Source organism: Triticum aestivum, chromosome 1A, assembly GCF_018294505.1.
Source record: "Triticum aestivum cultivar Chinese Spring chromosome 1A, IWGSC CS RefSeq v2.1, whole genome shotgun sequence".
NCBI lineage: Eukaryota > Viridiplantae > Streptophyta > Magnoliopsida > Poales > Poaceae > Triticum > Triticum aestivum.
Genome location: NC_057794.1, coordinates 364,961,894 through 364,973,551, shown reverse-complemented (window position 1 = coordinate 364,973,551; position 11,658 = coordinate 364,961,894).

Here is an 11,658-nt window from a genome sequence, read left to right as displayed (position 1 = left end):
AACTTTGAGTGACGAGAAGAACATTGCTAAAACAGAACGCACAAGAGCTACTTCCTCCCTTCCTCCTACAGTAGAAGTCCCCAGTGATTCTGCCAGCGGTTCTGGCTCAGTACTGGACACGGGAAAAGCCATTCCATCCACTAGTGATGCCCCACTAGTTTCTGCACCATCTGTCAATGCAGAAGACAATAACATTGCAGAAGGACATGAACAGTGTACGAAGCAACCACCTATTGATCCCACAGACAGCGTCCCTATTACCACAAGTGCACATCCGCCAGAACTAGAACCACAAATGGCACCTCACAAGAGGTCCTTAAAGCAGTCAGAAGATCCAGGTAACAAGAGTACAGCGCCTCCTATGAAAAGAGTTAGGATACTGGAGCCTCCACATAATTCAACAGAAACTGCAAACAACCAGTCTCTACAAGCTGACAACCACAGAAGCCTCCTTAATTGTGGATTCATTGATGATGATCAAATATGGTCTGACCCATCTATCTATGAACAACTTGACAGAGTCATTGAACAAAAAAAGAAACAACCCTTTCAGAACCAAGTAGCATCACAACAATGCCAACCTGATACTGTCTCACACTTGGCCAATAGTTCAAACTCGTCAGCTAGATCTTCCCTTTCTAACTATCCAGAGCCACCTATACCCAGCAGATCAAGATCAATGTCAGGCGGTAGCCACCCCACATAGGCCTTTGATACGTCATACTCTACAGGTTTAACTCAAACTGTCTTGTCCCAAAGTTTACCAGCAACTCCCTTGTCCCAACACTACAACCAACCAGCTCCTAGTATCAAAAACGACTTCTACCGACATCCTGGTGCTCAGAATAACGACGGTTCAAACAAAAGCCAGCGCTCACCATATGCGTGGAACAACCAAAGTCACAAGCAGTACCCGCAACAACCCACTGTCCGTGATGCCCACTACCCCCAACACAATGATGCTCGGAATAACAGCACTACACAGTGCCAACAACGCCAACCTCAAGAGCAGAACAATCAGCAACCACACAGAGGCAGGTCTAATGGGCAAACTTACAGTGCCTTGCAACAACAGTTCAACAGCATGCAGTATTCCGGCCATACTCTCCAGCATTTTCCAACATATATTCCTTCAAGATCAACCAGTAGTCCAACAGTCAGAACATTAGAACAGCGCATGCAGCACCAACCACAACGCCTAATGTTCCAAAGAAACAATAATTATAATGAGGGTCATCTGCAAATTAGTAATGGTCAATTGAACTCCGGTGGTCATGTCTTTCAGCCTCACCAACATCATTCTGAGCTAGAACAGACTCGATTCACTGACCAAGGGAATGACCATCAAGATCACTGCCAACTTTTGGAAATAAGAGATTCCACAAACGAGGAGAAAGAAGTGTATGAAACAATCATCGACAATACGCCAGGTGTCAAGCAAAATGAAAGGTAATGAATTCATTGTTCCTATTACAGTAAAGTTTTGGTCCCTTCATTTAATAATGCTAATCGTTTCATCTTATCTTTAAAAAGAAAATCTTACGATTTAAAATTCATTTGTTTTTTTACAGCAAGAGGATATTCTCCGTCGATCGACGTTGGGCCGATCATCGAACTTTAGGTTTGTCAATGAAGGTATACGGATATATCCACTCATTCGTGGTCGATGCTTACTCAGCGTTGCTGATGAAAGAACAATTCTACGCAACGCCAGCATTTGTGCACAAGCATATAATGTACATGGACACTTCTGTAAGTTCTTCCTTCTCATAAATAATAATAACAAACCACAATTACTACTACTACCACACTGAGTGACACAGCTACAATTTTCTGCAGGATAAATTTAAAGTTCTAGGAGCAAGCACAGAACTACTCAAGGAACAGATCGTGGAAAAAACTATTGGGTACAGACTGCCCAACAAATGTAACATCGTGAGTTCACCCTACTCACTCTATCTGCCCAGTGTTCGTCTTTGAGTCTACAAGTTTTTCTTGTTACAATGATATTATTCCCTGTCAATTGTTTTAGGTCTTAATACCTGTGAGAAAGGAACCACATTTTATCTACCTCATCATCGTGAATCTTGCAATGCGTCGCTTCGAAATTCTATGTCCTTATATCAATTGCGATGGTATAAAGGAACACTCGGACATTGTCATCGAAAACTTCAAGAGAGCTTACCATTCTGCTTACAACAACTATCCTCACACCATGGCCTCCTTTCATGTAAAACCTGTGCAGAGTGTATGTAACTCAGACAGAGAGTAAGTTTCTTTTATCTGTAGCTCTACCTCATTTAAACCATGCATCTTTTTGTTCCACTACACATCCCATAACTACTGTTCACCTTCTAATCACAGACATTAATGCTCTCAATTTTCATGGATGACAGTGCTATTTACACCATGCATTTGATGCCGCTCATTAATATGAATAATAATTCATTTTTTATCAATAATGTAAGTTCACTCTCATTGAGAACACATCAACATACGTTCATCCAAGCCAGCTGAACATTAAGTTTTGCAATAAATTTTATTAATTTGCACGGTTATGTGTTTGCAGATCCATGTGAAACCGATGAGAGAACAACTAACTTACAAAATGATAACATCCAACCACAACACGGGCCATGTATTTGAGGCACTGAGCATCGTCCTCGACAAGTACAATATCCGGCGCGAAAGAAGGAGAGTTGGAAGAAGATGACTACTGCTTAAATTAGCCTTAATTTAGCTGGAGCCATCCAAACATTGTTTCAGCCAGCCATATCGACTCATATGTAATCACAACAATGTTTCACCTATTTTTGTGTCCGTCCAAGATATCTGCTATGGATACCGTTAAACACAGTTGTTCGTTCAAATGGTCAAGTCTTAAATTCCTGAACAACAAATGTTTACAAATAAGAATCGTATTTTTTTCCAAAAGTTCTAAACATGATATTCAACACATCACATCCTTGCACTAGAACACCACTCACTTCAATAAGACATAATAAAAGAAACAATTGAAACACAGAGGAAAAACACTATCAATATGTAAGCATCTGACTAAGGAGCTAAATGACTCACCTCCAGTAATCCGGATCACAGAGGCACTGTCGTGCCTCTTATCCATGTAGAACGTGCCTCTCTAACCACGGACAACTAAGCTGACACACACAAGTGCGCCACCAGTTAACACAGGACCGTCCCCCCTCTACAGCTTAACACCGGTCCCTCCCTAAGCCAAATGAGTCATGGAAACACGACCGTGACTCAAGTTAACGAAATAAGAACCATCCTCTGTGATAGACGAAACTGGAAAAATACCAAAACAGAAGAACGATCGTGACTACAACTGTAAAAGGTCTGTGACCTCACAAGTTTCAACGACGAGTCTCTCTCAGCAAATAAGTGAAAGCAAACATTTTGAAAGAAAGGCATGACCATGCCTTTGAGTAACATCGTAGATATGCCTCTCCGAGCGAACGTGTAAGAGAAAGCATTTGCGAACAACAGACAGAACTCTGACTCAACATAACATAGCACATGCCTCCACTAACTAAACAGCCGTGACTTCACTAACGGAATAACTAGAAAATATTACAGAACATACAACCATGACAGTGACTCATACAAACATAACGCAGTGACTCTCCGAATTTAATACCGAAAGGAAAGATAACGCCTCTACCAAACATACGACAATGCATCCAATGCCTTCATGGCCATGCCTTTCAAAATCAAAGTACCACCACAGTAATAGAAAGACAGAAACGCAACCGTCGATAACACAATACTCCCACAGCAAGTATCACACTGGATTACCGTGCCTAAAACAGAGAACATATACTGAAACAGACAGCAAAGTGAGAAAATCTGAAGAATCTTAAACACACTCAAGCTCTGCATAAAACCATTTCAAACACACAACCACAACCATATATTCAATATAAAAACAACCGTGCCAAACACGGTACAAACACAAAGGAAAAGTAAAGCCCCTACCTGACAGTGAAGAAGCTAGCAAACTAATAAGACCAGAGCGTGCCTTGCCTAAAACAAAAACAATGCCTCCCTGAACAAACGACTGTGCGCTACCTAGAATCACGAGAGTGCACATCTGAGTGCTCCTCTTAATACATCTCATCTTATACCAACTCATAGCAACAAATCATAGAGGAAAATATTCTTGAAGGCACCCAATCAAGGAAAACAAAAAGGAACGAAAATAAACTTAAATTTCCAAACTAGTCAATTCCATCCGGTTCAAAATAAAACAACCACAATTACAAATTCATCAGTCTATGTAATACTACCCCATACAATAAATACCAAATAACCAATTCATCACACAATCCATCATGCAAGCACTTCCACCTGGACTACTCCTCAGAAACGACCTCGCCATCTAAGATCAGGAAGACAGCGACGATGCAGGATGTCCCTCATCGACAGAAACCGGCGGTATAGCTCATAGCTCAAATACCCTTCCTAAAGGAAAATCAAATTAAAACATGAATATACAAAAAAACAAGTACTGTTCTAGCAACAAAGGCGGAAACTAACGAAAATGAAATCTTCACTTACAGTAGCTCCATATTTCAGGTGATCAAATCTAAGTGGCTTCCAATCCCAGTAGTGACGAAGAAGTTCTGGAAAAGATGACTCCAGCTTCGAATAAGATTCGTCAATGATGGCTCCTGCTAAGTCCTCCATGGAGTCCCTTTCTTTGCCGCCTTTGATCATAAACTTCTCTTGGATGTCGATATGGTACCCTTCTAGAATTCAGATGAAATCTTGGAAAATAGCATCTCTAATATTCCTGACGCCCACACTAGAGAAAGTTATACCTCTATTCTCAAGGAAATCCTTCAAGGCAGGGCACTTCGTCCTGGCCCTACAGAAATGATAGAGCAAAACATGATTCCGCATAGCCAGCTGCATGACAGCGACTTTTCTACGCCCGTAAAAATCCTTTCGCGTGAACTCCATGCCGAGACCAACAAACTTGTGCTTCTCCTCGCGCAACCAGTCCTCGTACAAGCGAATGATCTCCTCCACCTTACCAGGCTCGTTGGTGTACCACACATCGAGCTTCGTGTTACCATCGGCAACTATACAGTGGTACTCGGTGGTGTTCAAAAAGTCGTCCATGGCAACGAGCAGCAAGGTGCCAATGGAGATTCCTAAGACCCTGCGACAAGGTTGGGGAGTGGCGAGGAGGCTGGGAACTGACTAATGTTCTGTGGCTACAATACGACGTGAAAACCTCACAAATACGGCCAGTATTTAACCTTGGCGAGGGACCTTTGAGTTACAATGTGCATTAACGTGTGAACTAGGAACAGTGAATAGACGGTTATGCTTCTGAAGCTCATAAAACCATGCACTTCGTAAAGTTACGGATGTGCACAAAAATTTGATGCCGTGGAGAAATCGAGGAGCCTCTAACTTTATTTTACGATAACTGACACACCGAATAGTCACATCGAACAGCCGGCACATCGGTCATCAATTCCTCCTTAGAAATAACCCACAAATGGAAGAATCCAATGAAGCAAACAAACAAACAGCCGTACGCCTTAGATCCGAAGGCCAAACTCATTCGTGCCTCATCTAGATAGATTCACAACATCTGTCCCTTGATAGTCAAGGCTGGTTTCAGGTGAGGCCCGGGTATGCAGGCACAACACGCACATATGTGTCTATCAGGCATAGGTATGCAGGAGCACGACGCACATACGTGTCTATTCCACAGGCATGGGTATCACCACAAGCACATAGAGATACAGGAAGCAACTCGCCGTAAACACGTGAATGCAGGCAACAAAGGCACGGAAACAAAACCTCTACATGCACGTGCTTCGGCTTGGCAAGGCACGAATACAGCCTTGCAATTAACATTCTCGAGCCACGACTAGTCACCCTCTGTGTACAGACATGGAATTGTAGCTTCTCCGACACACAAGCACAGTTTCCGAATTGGCATTATCGAGGCACAGATACAAATCCTCTGCATGCAAATCATCTAGATGCAAAAAAGAGAGGTGGCAAAGGCATCGGTAAGAACACTCTGTTTGAGAGGCACGGTTGCAAACTCTCAAGAGGGACAACCATGTGACACCGCAGACACATAGACACGTGAAGTGTATCACATGAGGATACATCAAATACAAGCAGTGAATCAACGGTAGAAGTGAAAGAGCCACAGTTTCAAAGTGACTAGAGGCAAGGACATGTAGAAGCATGGGCATGACGAGTCACAGCCACCGCATCCCCTCACGGACAAGCATCTGGCACCACAGGCACGTAGAGTCACAGCCAGCGTGTCTCCTGAGACAAGCGAATGCAGGTACAGGATGCACAAAACTGCAGCGTATACAGGCACGGAATTACGACTTTTGTCGCACAGGTGCGGCTATGGAATTGGCGTTCTCGAGGCACGGGTACAAACCACCTAAACGCACAAAAGAGTGATGGCAAAGTCACGGTTGTGTAGTCTGAAGAGAAACTGCCGTGTGACACCACCACATAGAGACATTGCGTGTGTCATGTGAGGTACGGTCCCGAAGAACACAAAGACAAGAAACTGAAAAATGGTGCCTCGTACATTACCAGACGTGTGTCTCTTTTGCGAATGTGTAAAACACAACAATACAAACACAAACAAACAGCGGTGAATATAAGCCAAACAAAAACACGCTTCTCCAAACAATACATATGCGTCCCCTCATGGACTGGCACCAGAGGCACGTAGAGTCACAGCCAGCATGACGCCTGAGACACACAAATGCACGTACAGGAGACACCGAATTACAGCGTGTACAGACACGGAATTGCGGTTTCTCATAGTTATCGAAGCACGGGTACAAACAACCTGGACGCACAAAAGAGTGGTGGCAAAGGCACGGATGCGTAGTGTCAAGAGGAACTGTCGTATGAAACCAGCACGTTACACACATGGCGTGTCTCACGGATGTACATGCATAGACGGAAAGAAGCCACGGAAGTGAAGCCTGAACATACACGGATGAATGGATTCTCAAGGCACGATTCTAAAGCACACAAAGAAACGAAACTAAAATGTTGCCTCATATGATTGCCAAAAAAATGTTGCCTCGTACGTTAGCAGACATGCCTCTCTTGTGCAAACGTGTAAAAGACAACAATACAAACATAATCAAACGGCACTGAATAAAAGCCAAACACAAAACGCGCTTCTCCCAAACAATACATATGCGCCACTTCAACAGGTTCTCTAAATATACATGAACTCGCGCAAACGTCAACAATGAACTTGTAACATGAAAAAACATAAGAAATTATATTCACATAACATGAGACGGTACTCCATAGGACTAAACTAAAAGTACTCATTAATTATACAAAAAAAGAAATGAAACTCTTCTAGGAATCCATTCTACTCACACCACCTGGATGATTATACTCAATTGGAGTTCTTCTCAAAAGCATCAACGATGTCCGGGGTCGGGAAGACAACGAGGATGCATCATGTCCTTCATAGAAGGAACTCGGCGGTAGAGCTCGTAGCTGACATACCCATCCTAAAATAAAAAGCGGATGAGAATGAAGATATACGGTAAGGGGAAAAAGTACTGTTGTTGCAATAAAACAAAAATGTAAAGACAAAATTTTCACTTACAATTGCCGCATATTTCAGGTGTTCAAGGGAAAGCGGCTTCCATTCCCAGTAGTCATGCAGACCTTGTGGAAAAGATGACTTCATACTCAAGTAAGATTTGTTTATGACGGCTCCTGCCAAATCTGCCATTGAATCCCTTAGGTTGCCTCCTTTGATCATGAGCTCCTCTTGAAGGTCGATGTGACACTCTCTTGGGATTTTGAGGTAACTGTTTGCGAGAACATCCCTATCGTTCCTGACGTCGACACTAGCGAAAATTATACCTTTGTTCCGAAGGAAATCCTTCAAAGCAACGCATTCCGTCCTGGCCTTGCACAAGTGATAAACAAGAACATGCTTGCGCATCGCCAGTTGCATAATGGCAACTTTTCTACTACGATCAAAATAATCCTCTCGTGTGTACTCCAGATCAAGACCAACAAACTTGTACCTGTCCTCACGCAGTCATTCCTCATAGAGAGTAAGAATCTCCTCCACCTTGTGGGGCTCATTGGTGTACACCACATCGAGCTTGGTATTACCATCAGCATCTATAGAGAGACGCTCAGTAGTGTTCCTGAAATCGTCCATGGAACCGAGGCTGAGACAACAATGGAGTTTGACTATGCTTCTCGTACGAGTCGAGGATGACGGGAGCTACCTACACTTCTCTGGAGGGAATAAGACGCGATAACCTCCAGGAATAGACCACTACTTAACCTTTGGGGAGAGACGGCTGAGCTACCATGCACCCATTTAATTGCTAAGGAAACGGTGAATGGACGATTGTGCTTCTGCAGCTCGTGAAACCATGCACTTCAAAAGTCACGACTGCCACGCTGTAATCGAGGAGCACCTAGATTGACTCTAGCATGGCATCTGGCACAATGAATACTAACAATAAGTAGCCATCCCACCGGTCACCAGCACATCTTTTGACCGAGAGAAAAATGAGAGGAAGCAAACAAGATGACCCTGTTGTACAAATACTACATGGGGACTGAAGAAAAATAGAAACACGGTTCGGCCAGCACAAAAGACACACGCGTGCCTCCACTTTGCTTTAAAGACAAACCTCAGTGATATCAACGGACCTGCATCTCTATGTCTGTCCATGCTTCTCACATACAAATAACTATGGGCTATGATAGATATTCCCGCCTGAACCCAACGTACATAAAAACAGTGGCTCCCTTGGTCAACAACTGCATGAAAAAAAATTGCAATAACAGAGTCATGAACCGTCACTCCATTCCAGATACAAAAGTGCCTCTCATTAGGAACAATCATGCCTCACCTCAATTTGCCTCCCCCGACGTATCGACCATGTCTCTCCTGCTACAACGACTGTGCATCTAATAACATCATCACCGTTCCTCTCCTAAAGACACACCCAACCATATCTGATTAAACATGTGATTAAAAAAATTAAAACACAGAAGCAGGAATATGCTTTTTAGCATGTATAATGGTGCCTCGCAAAAAGTATGTGAGGCAGCATAGGCACGTAAAAAAACTCCACTCGGACATAGCACAGCTGGACAACTATAATGGGAGGCAGCTGGACGAGTCAAACATCTCGTGTCCCCATAACACCTCGGGATACACGCACACCATCTACAACCAGCATTCATTCCATTTCGCAGAATAAAAAATAAAACAAAAAGCATTGATTACTACTCTTGCTCTCTCCCATCTCCTTTATATTTCAATAAGCTCCGACTCCCTCAGCCACAACACAACTCATTTGCCTTCTCCGTCGCTTGCTTCTAGGGTTCGTGCTTCTTCTCCGTCTCCTGCTTCCAGGATTCGTGCTTCCAACCCGCACACAATCGATTAATTTCTAAGCCATACTTCTCTCATAGATTGCTGGACGTGGGTGCTTGCCCTAAGCTTCCCATCACAAGCCATCTGCCTTATCCGTCCGCCTACTTTTAAGGTTCGTGCTTCTTCCCCGCACATAGTCTCATTTCAAACAAGTTATTGAAGAGTTTTTATTGGGTCTCTTGATTAACTTCCAAGCCGTGCTTCTCTCGTAGATTTTGCTAGCCGTGTGCGCTTGCCCTAAGCTTCCCCTACCCAAATCTCCGTTTGTCAACTCTCGCTCTTCTGTCACAAGTAAAAAGCATATGCGTAAGCAGCATGCTCCGATCCGTATTTATGTTTTACGTTTAGGTTTTTCATTTGATAGTTATTGAAGCATCAGGTCTGGTACAATGACTTCATTCTCCAACGGAATATAAAAACCATTTGAAAATCTAAACAAGTGTTATAAACTCTGTCATACTGCTTTTCTTGAAGGAGTAGATGAGAAGATTTATGGTAAATTTGTAGTTGTTGCTTGCCTTCAATATAGCTACCATATTTGAAGATAGCCGTTGTCTACCTTCCACGTTGAAGCTTGTTTTTAAATTTTTATGATATTCGTGTTTTCTTAACATAGCTTTTCTGAAATATTAAGGTATGAATTGCCTTGCCTGCTGCCAACCAGGCGGCCCTTGCGAACCACACCCTGAAGTTATCCAGGAGTTTGAGGTTATTCTTGATGAAAATTGCTGGAGCCACATGGTTAGTAAGCATCACTAACAAATTAGTTGCTTACAACATAGTAAAAATCGTCACTGTCACTCATACCCCCTTGCACCTACACTAGGCCCCCCTGCTGCCACTACTTCGCACCTGCCTTGTGTTTTCAATTTCCATTAGTTTGCTTGCCTATGCCCTGATTAATGTAGTCCAATAATTTATAATACAATTATGTTGTTATCTGTAATTCTTATCAAAAATTCATATCAAATTTAAGAAAACTTTTAACATTAACAGTACACAAGTTCAAATTTATACTTACAGCTTGTTAATTGCACTATTTTTTCCAGTATGTACCCTGTAATGTCAGAGCTTTTCTCGCTGAATACATTGAAGAAGAGAAGAAAGAAGCAAGAAAATTGCGTAAACAACAGGTAGAGCCAGCCATTCTTACACATGAAGGAAGGTCTTACAATGCTTTGTTTAAGCATAGGGCAAACTACACAAAGTTCTGCGGTGGTGAGTGGAACATCTTTGTGGCTGATTATGAACTTCGTGCTGGAGACCGCATAGAATTTGAACTACCAGACGAGGGTCTCAATCTTGAAATACAAACATATTGAGATAACAAAAGGTTGCTTCCATTACCCCATGTTGGTAGGTATTTAATATTACAAACATTACATACTTATCTTCTTTCGCTATAATTTTATATGCATGAATCGAACTGAATAATATTAACCCTGTGTTGGATGTAACTTTATCTAACTTTAAAAGCTTTTTCTTTTTCTAGCTCTTGACGATCTTTCTTCTGACGATTTCGACCATGTTCAGTGCTGTGTCTACTCTAAGGATATTGAGCTCACCTACGACCAGACATGATTCTTTCTACAACGGCTTTTCGGAGATACTTTCATCCGTTGCTGTCCATTTGTCCATGTCCTGACTCACACTAACACCAAAGACTACGTCATGGTTGGTTACAACTGTCCTTGTTAAAATACCAAAAGTATTTTGCTCATATGTAATATAAACAACACCGACGTAATATTGCTTCTAAGTAAAATTATAAAAAAACCTATTTATTCAAACATAAAACAACAAAACTTCCGTTGTTCTCTTAATATGTTGTTTTATCTGTTTACACACAAACCTGAACATGCCAGGAACTATATTACTTCGAATATGGAATTTCTTAATGTTTGTGCACTCACCATATTCAGACATCCTTTTATTTATTGCACAAGTGACAAATCAACAGTGTTAATTTCTATTTAATTTCGATTTTCTTCTAGAAAATTCAGAGGAGCGTTGTCTCAACACTGAAGAGATGGGTGGACATGCCAACCAATGGCAGGGTAACCCTTGAAGCTCCTGATGAACATACACATGTCATCACTCCTTCATCATACTACATCTCCAAAAACAACGGCAGGATGGTAATACAAAAGTCGTCTTTCAGAGACTTCATATCAGCTGCATCCTTCGTTGAAAAGATC